Consider the following 11,505-nt stretch of genomic DNA (forward strand, 5'->3'; position numbering starts at 1 on the left):
ATCAGTTGACTGTGAGAGCTGGCTTGATGATATTGAAATTCTGTTTGATTCAATGGATTATACAGATGAACAAAGAGTCAGATTGATTGGGCACCAGTTGCATGATGTTGCAAAGAATTGGTGACTTACAACAAAGAGAGCATTGGAGCATCGAAGTACGATGATTACTTGGAACATCTTTAAAACTGAATTCTATCAAAGATTTTTCCCAGTATCGTACAGAAAAGACAAGGGGGCAGAGTTTGCTAATCCGAGACATGGTCAACTGAATATTGAAGAATATGTGGCCAAATTCTCTACCTTGTTACGATTTGCTCCACATGTTGCTGAGAATGATGAAGCTTTGTTGATCAGTTCATCAATGGGCTGAATCATGAGATTTTTACATCGGTGAACATTGGGAGACCGAATAATTTTGCTGATGCTTTGAACAGAGCCAAAGGAGCTGAAGCGGGCCTGATTAGGTAGAAAGGAGATTCGTATGTTGCACCAGTACCGAAACAGCAACCACCTTCCCCTCAGTTCCACCAACCACCTCCCAGATTTGAGAGTGGCAGTTGTAGCAGTGGAAAGAGAGATAATTTGAAGGCCAGAGGGAAACAGTTTAAGAGGTCAGAGAGTAGTTCTTCTAGCTCCAGTGGTTCATGACAGAGCCAGAATTATACAGGGGCTTATTGCAGAACTTGTGGAGGAGACATCCCACAGAGCAATGCCAAGGAGTGTTTGGTAGTTGCGACATCTGCAGACAGCAGGGATATTTTGCTAGAGTTTTTCAACAGAGAGGTTCTCAAAGATCCCAGGGAGCAGAATCATCTGGATCAGGGGCACAGCCTGATAGAAGATCATCTGCTGCTCACTCTTTTCAACCAGTAGCTGCTCAGTCACTGCCAAGGCCAGGAGGAAGCCAGACTGTTAGCCAGCCTCCGAGACAGCAGGCCAGAGTGTTTACTTTGACTGAAGAACAGGCCCAGGAAGCACCAGATGATGTAGTTGCAGGTAACTGTTCTCTTTTTGGTTACCTTGCTTATGTATTGATTGATACGGGTGCATCTCATACATTTATTTCCGAAAGATTTGCATTGATACATGTTTTTCCTGTTGAGTCATTATCTGTTGTAGTATATGTCTCTTCACCTTTGGGGAGAGGTTTGATATCAGTGAATTCTGTTAAACATTGTATGCTACAGTATGACAGACATGAGATTGAGTTAGACTGTATTGTACTTGGGTTGCCTGATTTAGATTGCATTATCGGTATTGATATGCTGACCAAGTACAGAGCTACCGTAGATTGTTTCCATAAGATTGTGAGATTCAGACCTGAAAAGGCTGAAGAGTGGAAATTTCACGGTAAGGGTTCCAGATCGCGAATTCCTTTGATATCTGTGTTATCTATGACTCGATTATTACAGAAAGGATCAGAGGGATTCCTTGTGTATTCAATAAACATACTGAAGTCGAGCCCTTCATTGGCAGATTTGCCAGTGCTATGTGAGTTTGCTGACGTCTTCCCAGATAAGATTCCGGGATTGCCTCCAGTTCAAGAGATAGACTTCAGCATTGAATTGTTACCAGGTACAGTTCCTATTTCTAAAACTCCATATAGAATGGCACCGATTGAATTGAAAGAATTGAAAGATCAGTTAGAAGATTTACTGGCAAGGGTTACATCAGACCGAGTGTTTTCCCTTGGGGTGCCCAGTACTGTTTGTCAGAGAGAAGGACGGTTCAATGAGACTCTGCATTGACTATCGGCAACTAAAAAAGGATACAGTAAAGAATAAGTACCCTTTGCCTTGTATCGATGATTTATTTGATCAGTTGCAGGGTTCTTCTGTGTATTCCAAGATTGATTTGAGATCTGGATATCATCAGCTGAGAGTCAGAGATTATGATATATCGAAGACAGCTTTCAGAACCACATATGGCTATTATGAGTTTATAGTCATGCCATCTGGTTTAACGAATGCTCCAGCTGTATTTATGGATTTGATGAACAGTGTGTTTCAGAAGTACCTTGATGATTTTGTGATTATTTTTATCGATGATATTCTGATTTATTCAAAGAATTTGAATGATCATGCTGAGCATCTGAGAATTGTATTGAGAACTTTGAGGGCTGAGAAATTATATTCTGTAAGGCCAGAGATTTGAGTTGATACTTTTGATTTGAATTATATTATGAACAAATAAATACAAGAACAGATGGGGAGAAACGATGTTGCAAAACTTGAGTTATTTGCAAAGTGCCACGCCCCCGCGCTCTATTTTCTACCGCACCCGCGGTGTATGGACAGTAGGGTATGAGATTTGCTACTGGAGGGTGAGCGCACCCGCGGTGCTAGATAGACCGCACCCACTGTGCTGCTACAGTGGGGTGACCGCACCCGCGGTCAAGCTTCGGGAAATCTTGGATGATGATCAGTATGCTTAGCGCACCCGCGTCACTTTCCCTCAGAATCAGCAGGAAGAACCGAGCAAAATTCTCAGAAAATCCTTCAAACTTTATTTGGTTAAAGATTTGATGGTACAGTATCCGTTTAGCAGAATTTGAAATCTGAACACGGTACTGAGTTCCTCTCGACACGAGTTACACAAGGACGTAAGTTTTATTACGTTTAGACATGATTTGAATTTATGATATTGTCAGAATTGAATATGAATCAGATATGATGTTTCTGCTATAGTAGACATTGTATAATTGAAGTCAGATTAAAGAACAGATTGTTTCTGTAATTGTTATGATTTTTGGAGTTGATTTGACTTAGATTCGATATCAGATTTGCGTTATTATTGAGATTAGGAGTTATACCGGTATTGATTATGAATTCTGGTATTATATCTGTGATATTCAGATTGACGGAGTTATTCCGATTGTATTGTTATGCCGTCAAAACATCAGTTGATTTAGATTGATTGAGATTCATTGTGGTATCATTGACATTGATCAGATTGTATACATATTGGAGTATTAATTAGAACAGGCCTCGAATTGAGTTATATACTGATATGGTATTTATATGATTGTCATTATCAGATTTGGATATGGACAGATTGGGATACGAGACTTCGTCTTCATCAGATCGCGAAGAGAAAGGTATAAATTGATGTTTATTGGGAGATTGACTTGAGTTAGATTCTACTCGAGTTTCCCTAAACCACATACTTGTATGGTATTGTTATTATACCTTTATGTTTTAATGATTATGTTTATTCTACTGAGAGAGAAAGTAGAAAGCAGAGAGCTATTGAATAAGAGTCACTGATAGAGGGGCCAGACTATGACAGAGACGTCACTGACCCATTGCACATTGTCAGACTAGGCATAGTCTTGGTAGATACTCCAAGACACCGGACGTTTGGTCGTATCGATGTGATTATGAGTAGAGTAGCTCTTATCATAGATATTCGATACAGCGAGGGCCAAGTCCGTAAATAGGAATGTATCAATTTCAACCACCCCGAATGTAAGAGATAGGTGGGAGATTTGTTACATTCCTATTCACTGGGATCCCTAGATTAGAATGAGAGATGAGTCGAGTCTTAGGTATTGAGACTAGATTTGATTTACAGACCTGTATTGATTTATGTTTCGTAGATTACGATTCATGTATTATTTACAGATTAATATTGATACATGTTGTTTGATTTTAGATACATGTGCAAAGATATAATGCATGCTTTTATGTTAATTCAGTTAATTGCATGTATACATTGTTTATACTGGGATTTATTCTCACCGGAGTTATCCGGCTGTTGTCTTGTTTGTATGTGTGCATGACAACAGGTGGGACAAGATCGGGGTCAAGAAGATGACGAGAGAAGACGAGATTAGAGTGGTGATGCCGGACTTGGATATAGATAGGTTTCATTACTTGATTATAGTAGTTGAACCTTAGTTGAACTAGGTGAATGTTGTACAAGATTCAACTAAGTGAATGTTGTACAAGATTTGTATTATTATACTGATTTGTACAATAGCATGATTCCATTACCTTCCGCACTGGCATTTTAAAAAGAAAAATTTTTAGACCCTGTTTATCTTAATTGATACTTAAATCCCAAAGATGATTAAGAAGATGATTAGCGTCCAGGTCCCCACATATTCCAAGTTTCAAAATGTGAACTTTGGCTGAGACAAGTTGTATTTTTGGGACACATTGTATGTGGAGATGGGGTTTCTGTCGATCCTAGCAAAGATGAGGCTGTAATCAGCTGGCCTAGACCTACATCAGTACCAAAGATAGCAGCTTTATGGGTTTAGCAGGCTATTATCGTCGATTTATTAAAGATTATTCCAGTATTGCTAAGCCGATTATTCAGCTGACTCAGAAAAATGCAACATTTGTTTGGTCAAAAGAGTGTGAATCCAGTTTCCTTGATTTGAAGAAAAGATTAACCAGTGCTCCGGCGTTGACTATTCTGTTAGGTACTGGTGATTTTGTTGTTTATTGTGATGCTTCTCACAGAGGACTAGGTTGTATTTTGATGCAGCGAGGACATGTAATTGCTTATGCCTCGAAACAATTGAAGTCACATGAGACTCGCTATCCAATTCATGATCTTGAATTTGCAGCCATCGTATTTGCTTTGAAGATTTGGCGACACTATTTATACGATGAGAAGTTTGAGATTTATTCTGATCACAAGAGTCTGAAATATTTATTTTCACAGTCAGAACTGAATATGAGGCAACGAAGATGTCTTGATTTGTTGAAAGATTTTGATTTTGAAATCAAATATTATCTGGGAAATCAAATGCAACAACTGATGCACTGATTCGAAAGGTATGTTATTTATCCTTATCGACGATTGGTGTTTCAAATTTAATTGAAGATTGTTGTCTTTCTGGATTAGTATTCGAAACAAATTGTAAAATGTTGCGACTTTATACAATTCAAGTTGAACCAGAACTGATTCTGAAAATTAGAGAAGCACAGAAAGTTGATCAGAATGTTCAGAACTCGATTTTGATGGTCAGAGCAGGGCATCAATCGGAGTATCAGGTTCGTAATGATGTATTATATATGAATAATTTTCTTGTTGTGCCAGATTTTTCTGATTTGAAACAGAAGATTCTGTCAAAAGCGCACAGTAGTCGATTCAGTATTCATCCTGGTGGCAGAAAAATGTACAATGATTTGAAAAGACAGTTTTGGTGGAAACAGATGAAAGCAGATATTGCCGAATTTGTATCCAGATGTCTGAATTTCCAAAAGGTGAAAGCTGAAAGAAAGAAACCAGGAGGTTTTATTAAAAAGCTTATCTATTCCTGAATAAAAATGGGATCACATTTCTATGGATTTTGTGATGAAGCTACCACGATCCTCCCGAGGTGGTGATGCGATTTGGGTCGTTATTGAAAGATTGACCAAATCAGCATGTTTTATTACGTACAAGATGACATACAGACATGACCAGATGGCAGAGATTTATGTCAGAGAAGTGGTCAGATTGCATAGAGTGCCAAAGTCGATTGTTTCAGACCGTGGTCCTCGATTTACTTCGCACTTTTGGCACAGTTTGCAGCTAGCTCTAGCTACGAAATTGCACTTGAGTACCGCATATCATCCTCAGACAGACGGACAGTCAGAGCGGACTATCCAGACAGTGGAAGATATGCTTAGAGTTGTAGTGCTAGATTTTGGCACTAGTTTGCAAGATTCTTTGCCACTTTGTGAATTTTCGTACAACAACAGCTATCAGACGAGTATTGATATGGCTCCGTTTGAAGCGCTGTATGGCAAGAACTGCAGATCCCCTCTTTATTGAGATGATATTTCTGAGGTACCTGAGATTGGACCTGATATGATCCGAGATATGACGGAGAAAGTGAAGCTGATTCAAAAGAGAATGAAGACAGCTCAAGGCAGGCAGGCCAAATATGCCAATGTTCGTCGTCGACCTCTAGTATTTGAGGCAGGAGACAGAGTATTTCTGAAGATTTCTCCTTTCAGAGGCGTTGTCAAATTTGGCAAGAAAGGGAAGTTGTCTCAACGATATATTGGTCCATATGAGATTCTGGAGAAGATAGGTGATCGTGCCTATCGACTTGATTTACCTCCATCGTTATCTGAAATACATGATGTCTTTCATGTATCTATGCTACGAAGATATCTTCTTGATGCTTCTCTTATTCTTCAGCCAGACGAGGCCGAACTAAACGAGACTCTGAGTTATTTTGAAAAACCGATCCAGATTATTGATCGTAAAGAACTCAGAATGACTATTCTACTTGTGAAGGTTTGGTGGAGTCGGCATGATATTGAAGAAGCTACTTGGGAGTCTGAATCAGACATGAGACAGAAATTCCCAGAGTTATTTCATTGATGTGAGTTTCCTGTTTAGCATCTGTTATAAATTTCTTACTTGATATGATTTGACTGCCTGTGATTTCGGGGACGGAATCGTATCTTAGTGGGGACTTCATGTAATGCTCGAGATTATATTATTCAATTCAAAATCATTAATTATTAATTAATGTGATTATAGAAGGACCGCGCCGAGACAAAAATTGGAGAAGTATGAATATTGTAAGTGTGAAATCCGGTAGGTATCGCGCACATGCACGGAGAAGAGGCGCGCATATGCGCGAAGGAGGCAGAAGACATCGCGCATATGCGCGAAGAGAGGGCACGCATATGCGCGATTTGGTGAACTTGAATTATACGAAGACAATAGGTCTCGCGCATATGCACGAAGAGAGGGAGCGCATATGCACGAGCTAAGGAATTCAAGAATGTCGAGACCAGTAGGTCCCCGCGCATATGCGCGAGCCGAGGAATTCAAGAATGTCGAGACCAGTAGGTCTCACACATATGCGCCAAGGAAGGTCGCGCATATGCGCGAGACGTGTAGTACAAGGAGTTAGCCACATGGCTTGGACATGCATATTTAATATGTAAATCCTTTCATTTCTTCAGATTCCAGCAAAAATAAGACCGAGGAAGATTTCATAGAATTTTCAAGTCTTGCGTTATAAATTGTGATTTGCGCAAGATCCGATCGTACGGTTTTCAACCTGAGTTGAGTACTGTGTTCCTCTCATCAAAGACTTCAACGGACGTAAGTTTTATTACTTTCTTTTGTGATTTGAAAATATGTATTGAAGGAATCATGATATGATTGTTATTATGTGTTCCTGAGTTTGTGGTAATCGTATAATCGAAACCAGATTGAAGAACGGATAACGTATGAAATTGTTATGATTTTTCTGATTTGATTGAGATTACACAGATTTGGTATCAGATTGTATTTGTTGATTGATTGTGAGTTATGATTGGTACCTGTTGATATTGAGTTATCGGGATATATCGAGATTGCGATGTTATGCCGTTGAAACAGAATTAGAATGAGTTCTGATTATATCTGGTATTGATTGGGGTATATGTTGATATTGTATTTCTCAAATATGTCATTCCAGATTGATATTGAAGATTTCAAAGACACAACAGAGCTGAAACCCGACAAAAAAAAGGTATAAATCAATGTTAACCGGGAGATACGACTCGAGTTAGATTTGACTTGAGTTTCCAAAAACCACATACTTGTTTGTTATTGTTTTAATATCTTTGTATTCTTTGAATGTGAATGCTATTTCTGTTGATTTATAGAAAAGCAGAGAATAGAAGATAGATACCGAGAACAAGTCGTTGGCAGAGGTGCCAAGACATTGGATGTTTGGTTTATATCGATGTGCTTAGGATTAGATCAACTCTTATTGCAGGTATTTGATGTAATGTGCCAACGTCCGGGAACCGGGATCCCTAGACTAGATTAGAGTCGAGTCAGAGATATGAGTTTGATTTATAGTTTTATATCATTTCATGTTTTCAGATTTGATACATGTTATTGATAACCGTTATATGATTTTGTATATGTTTATATGAAATGCATGTATACTTGGTTTATACTAGGAATTATATTCTCACCGGAGTTATCCGGCGGTTTTTGTGTTTGTATGTGTGCATGACAACATGTGGGACAAGATCAGGGTCAAGAAGAAGATGAGATATTAGAATTAGCATGGAGATCCGGACCCTGAAGTAGAATTGGTTTCAACACTTGATATGTAGTTGTTGAACCTTAGTTGATATGAATGTATGTTGTACAAGATTCATACTTTTACTCCTGATGTTTGTATAAAATGGATTATCTTATGTTCCGCACTTATGTATTTAAAAAAAAAATTCAGACCCAGTTTACTTAATTGGTCCATTTATTCCCAAAGATGATGAAGAAAATGAATTAGTGTCCGGGTCCCCACACTTCAACTGCTCCTACATCACCCCTTCTACCACCTCGGGTAGGTTCCACTAGAAAACTTTGATTTATACAATGAATTGTACAAGCCCACTCAGCTTAGGACTTGTACTACTGCCTAATTTAACTCTTGCCTAGATCGAAGGCGACACCTTCCAGCCAACACTTGTTTAACGTCTATGTGTCAAAGACTACATACACAAGTTTAATGTCTTTGTGCAAGACTCACCCAGCTATTCAATAAGCCCGACTCTCTGTATTTATGTGAGTGATGGTGTTGCGTGTGTGAGAACTGATCTACGAATACAATACGAAAGTGTTCTCACACACTGAAGGAATTGTGCTTCTAATCTAAGCTGATAACACTTTGAGTGTTCCCTCAAATCTGGGCTGATTGTTTCTTGTAAGCTAATATGCGTTGAGCATGCCCTTCTTTCTTTATTTTCACACTTGTATATTTTTCCACACACTTGTATATTAATGATCTTGGTCTGGTATTTATAGAGGCAATGAGACCGTACACCAACACTCATCAAATACGTTCGTTGCAATTTGAATCCATTCCTCGAAATATGTATGTACTTTCCGACAGCCATTCTGGAACGTTTTGGCTTTAGCCTATGTTGCAAAAACGTCCATTATTTTCCATTCACTGGACAAAAGATTTTCCTTACTGCACATAGCCGGATTCTTTTTGCATAAGCTTGTTGTGTTCAGCAAACTGATTGATTCATAACTGATGTTCTGAACTGGTCAGTTGAACTGATCTTCAACTGGTTCGGTGAAATCAGTTGGCTCGTTAGCTGAACTGATTTCACTAATCAGTTGAACTGGTCAGTTGGGCTCTTCATCAATTGAGCTCTTCATCAGCTGGACGGGCTTCCGCAGGTCTTCTGTTGAATCATTTATATGCTGGACAATCAGTTGAACTTATTCAGTTTGAGCAATCAGTTGGCGCTTTCAATTTTGCATCTCGAGAGCTTCATTTTTGGCTCAATAACTAATCAGTTGCAGCTTCCACGCAATTAGATAAATTCATTAGAAACAAAATAACAAGTTCTGTTAGAATCAAAATCAAGATTGCGAACATGAAATGTTCCAGCAATCTCTCTGAACGTTGATAAGCACGAATCATATAGCGTTTTAGGGACTTTATTTTGTCGTATTCATGCTTATCTGGCGTTTTTATTCCGAGTTTTGCGCTTAATTCGTGTTATTATTGCTATTTGCAGGTTTGACCAAAAGATGGTAAAAGCCAAAGAAAAGAAAGAAAAGTCAAGCTTCGCAATGCCATGTCAGAAATACCCGAAAAAATAGGAAAATAACAAAAGGAGAGCACCCGGACCCATACACGGACTCTGTGTAAGGGTCCGTGCCTTAGAATCCAAAAGAAGACTTGTAGCGAGCCAATTCGGACCCAGAGACAGACCCTACATGGGGTCCGTGTCCAGCAACATCCGAGAATGGAAAATTAGCGTACGAACACGGACCCAGAGACGGACCCCTACACGAGGTCGTGTCCAGCATCTCCCGAAAATAATTGTTAATCGAAACTACACGGACCCTACACCTGAGGTTTACACGGGGTCCATGTACCGTATTTTCAGATCAGATTCGCGAAGATCTTAAGAGATTTAAGAAAGAAATTAAGAAGATTTGGGGGGACTTTTCAGATCGTGACTTTTGTCAGCCGACTTTGAGAGGAGAAAGGCGAGAACTTGGAGACCTTGGAAGGCAGTGCGACGGCTTGGGAGAAACGAGAGAAAACCGCGCACTTCACACGCAAGAACCGCGCATCATCGCTGAGATTTTCTCTTCTCTTATTTTCTTATTTTCATTCATGAATTCGAATATCAGATTTGATTCTAGTTTTGAATTTATTGAGTAGTTTTCTTGTGATCGGGACCACGATAGGGACAAACTTTTGATGTTGTTCATTCACTGAATTATTTGATTTACGAATTAATTTATGTTATTGATTAATGTTTGCGTAATTTTTGTGCTCTTAATTTGGCCAATTATTTGCATGTTTGTTGTTTGATCTTGACTCGAAAGATAATAGATTAAATTTAGCTTCAAAAACATTAATCAACACACGGTTAAATCGACTAGAAATAGTATTCGGTTTCAATGTGCGATTTTAGGCGACAGCTGTAATTCCATCGTTGGATAATGCGTTTTTGTTTGATTAAATTCAATTAGAAATAATTGGACTGTTAAACGAAAATAGGATTATAAATTCTAGAAATAGATTTATAGTTAATTCAGGGAATTTCATCGTAGCATCGAATAATCTGTGGTTAATTAATTCCAATGCGTGACAATAATCAAATTTTGGACCGTTGTGTGCTCCCGATCATTTTGTTGAATTTGAAAATTTCCCAAGTGTCAAACTGTTCTGAAATTTCTCTCTTATTCATTAATTTAGCATAATTTAAATTAAATTAATTAGTTTAAATTTTGTTATTATTTTCCTAGATTAAATCGAATAATTTAGATCTTAGTATTTAAATAATAGTCTCTGTGGGATCGATACTTAGACTTGTAGTCCATTTACTATAACTTGACCTAGTCCGCTTGCTAGAATTTTTCCCAACCGAAATAGTGGGTCAAGTTTTTGGCACTGTTGCCGGGAATATTTGTTTAATATTAGGATAAATTATTTATTTGAGACTAGGCATTTATTCTTATTTTTTTATTTTTATTCTGAAATTTTGAGCATTTTTTATTAATTTTTGTTTCAGATTTTTGCTTTCTTTTGGAACTTGAATTGTGAACTTGAATTTTTGATTTCAGGAGTCTAGCTCATGTTATATGAGCCGTGCTCAAGGCTTCGAAAATCTAGTGCCACTTGATCTAGAGATTGAAAGCACTCTTCGTCGTATCCGCAGAGCTCGAAGGAACAACAACTTGGCTCTTGAATTTGAATCTGAAGAGGAATCTGAACTAGAACGCAAACAAAATCTGAGGACATGGCTGGAGAAGAGGATAATCGTATTTTAATGGAGCTTCATCGACCTGCATTTGGAGGTTATTGCTCTAGTATCGTCCGCCCTACAATTCAAGCAAAAACATTCGAACTGAAGCCGGCCATCATCCAAATGATTCAACTCCAAGTCAAATTTGGAGGATCACCTTCTGAAGATCCCAAACACATTTGGAGAATTTTCTGTCAATCTGTGATACAATCAAGTGCAATGGGGTGAGTACTGATGTCATTCGACTCAGACTATTTCCATTCTC

The sequence above is a fragment of the Primulina eburnea genome, chromosome 15, assembly GCF_022965805.1.
Source record: "Primulina eburnea isolate SZY01 chromosome 15, ASM2296580v1, whole genome shotgun sequence".
Lineage (NCBI taxonomy): Eukaryota > Viridiplantae > Streptophyta > Magnoliopsida > Lamiales > Gesneriaceae > Primulina > Primulina eburnea.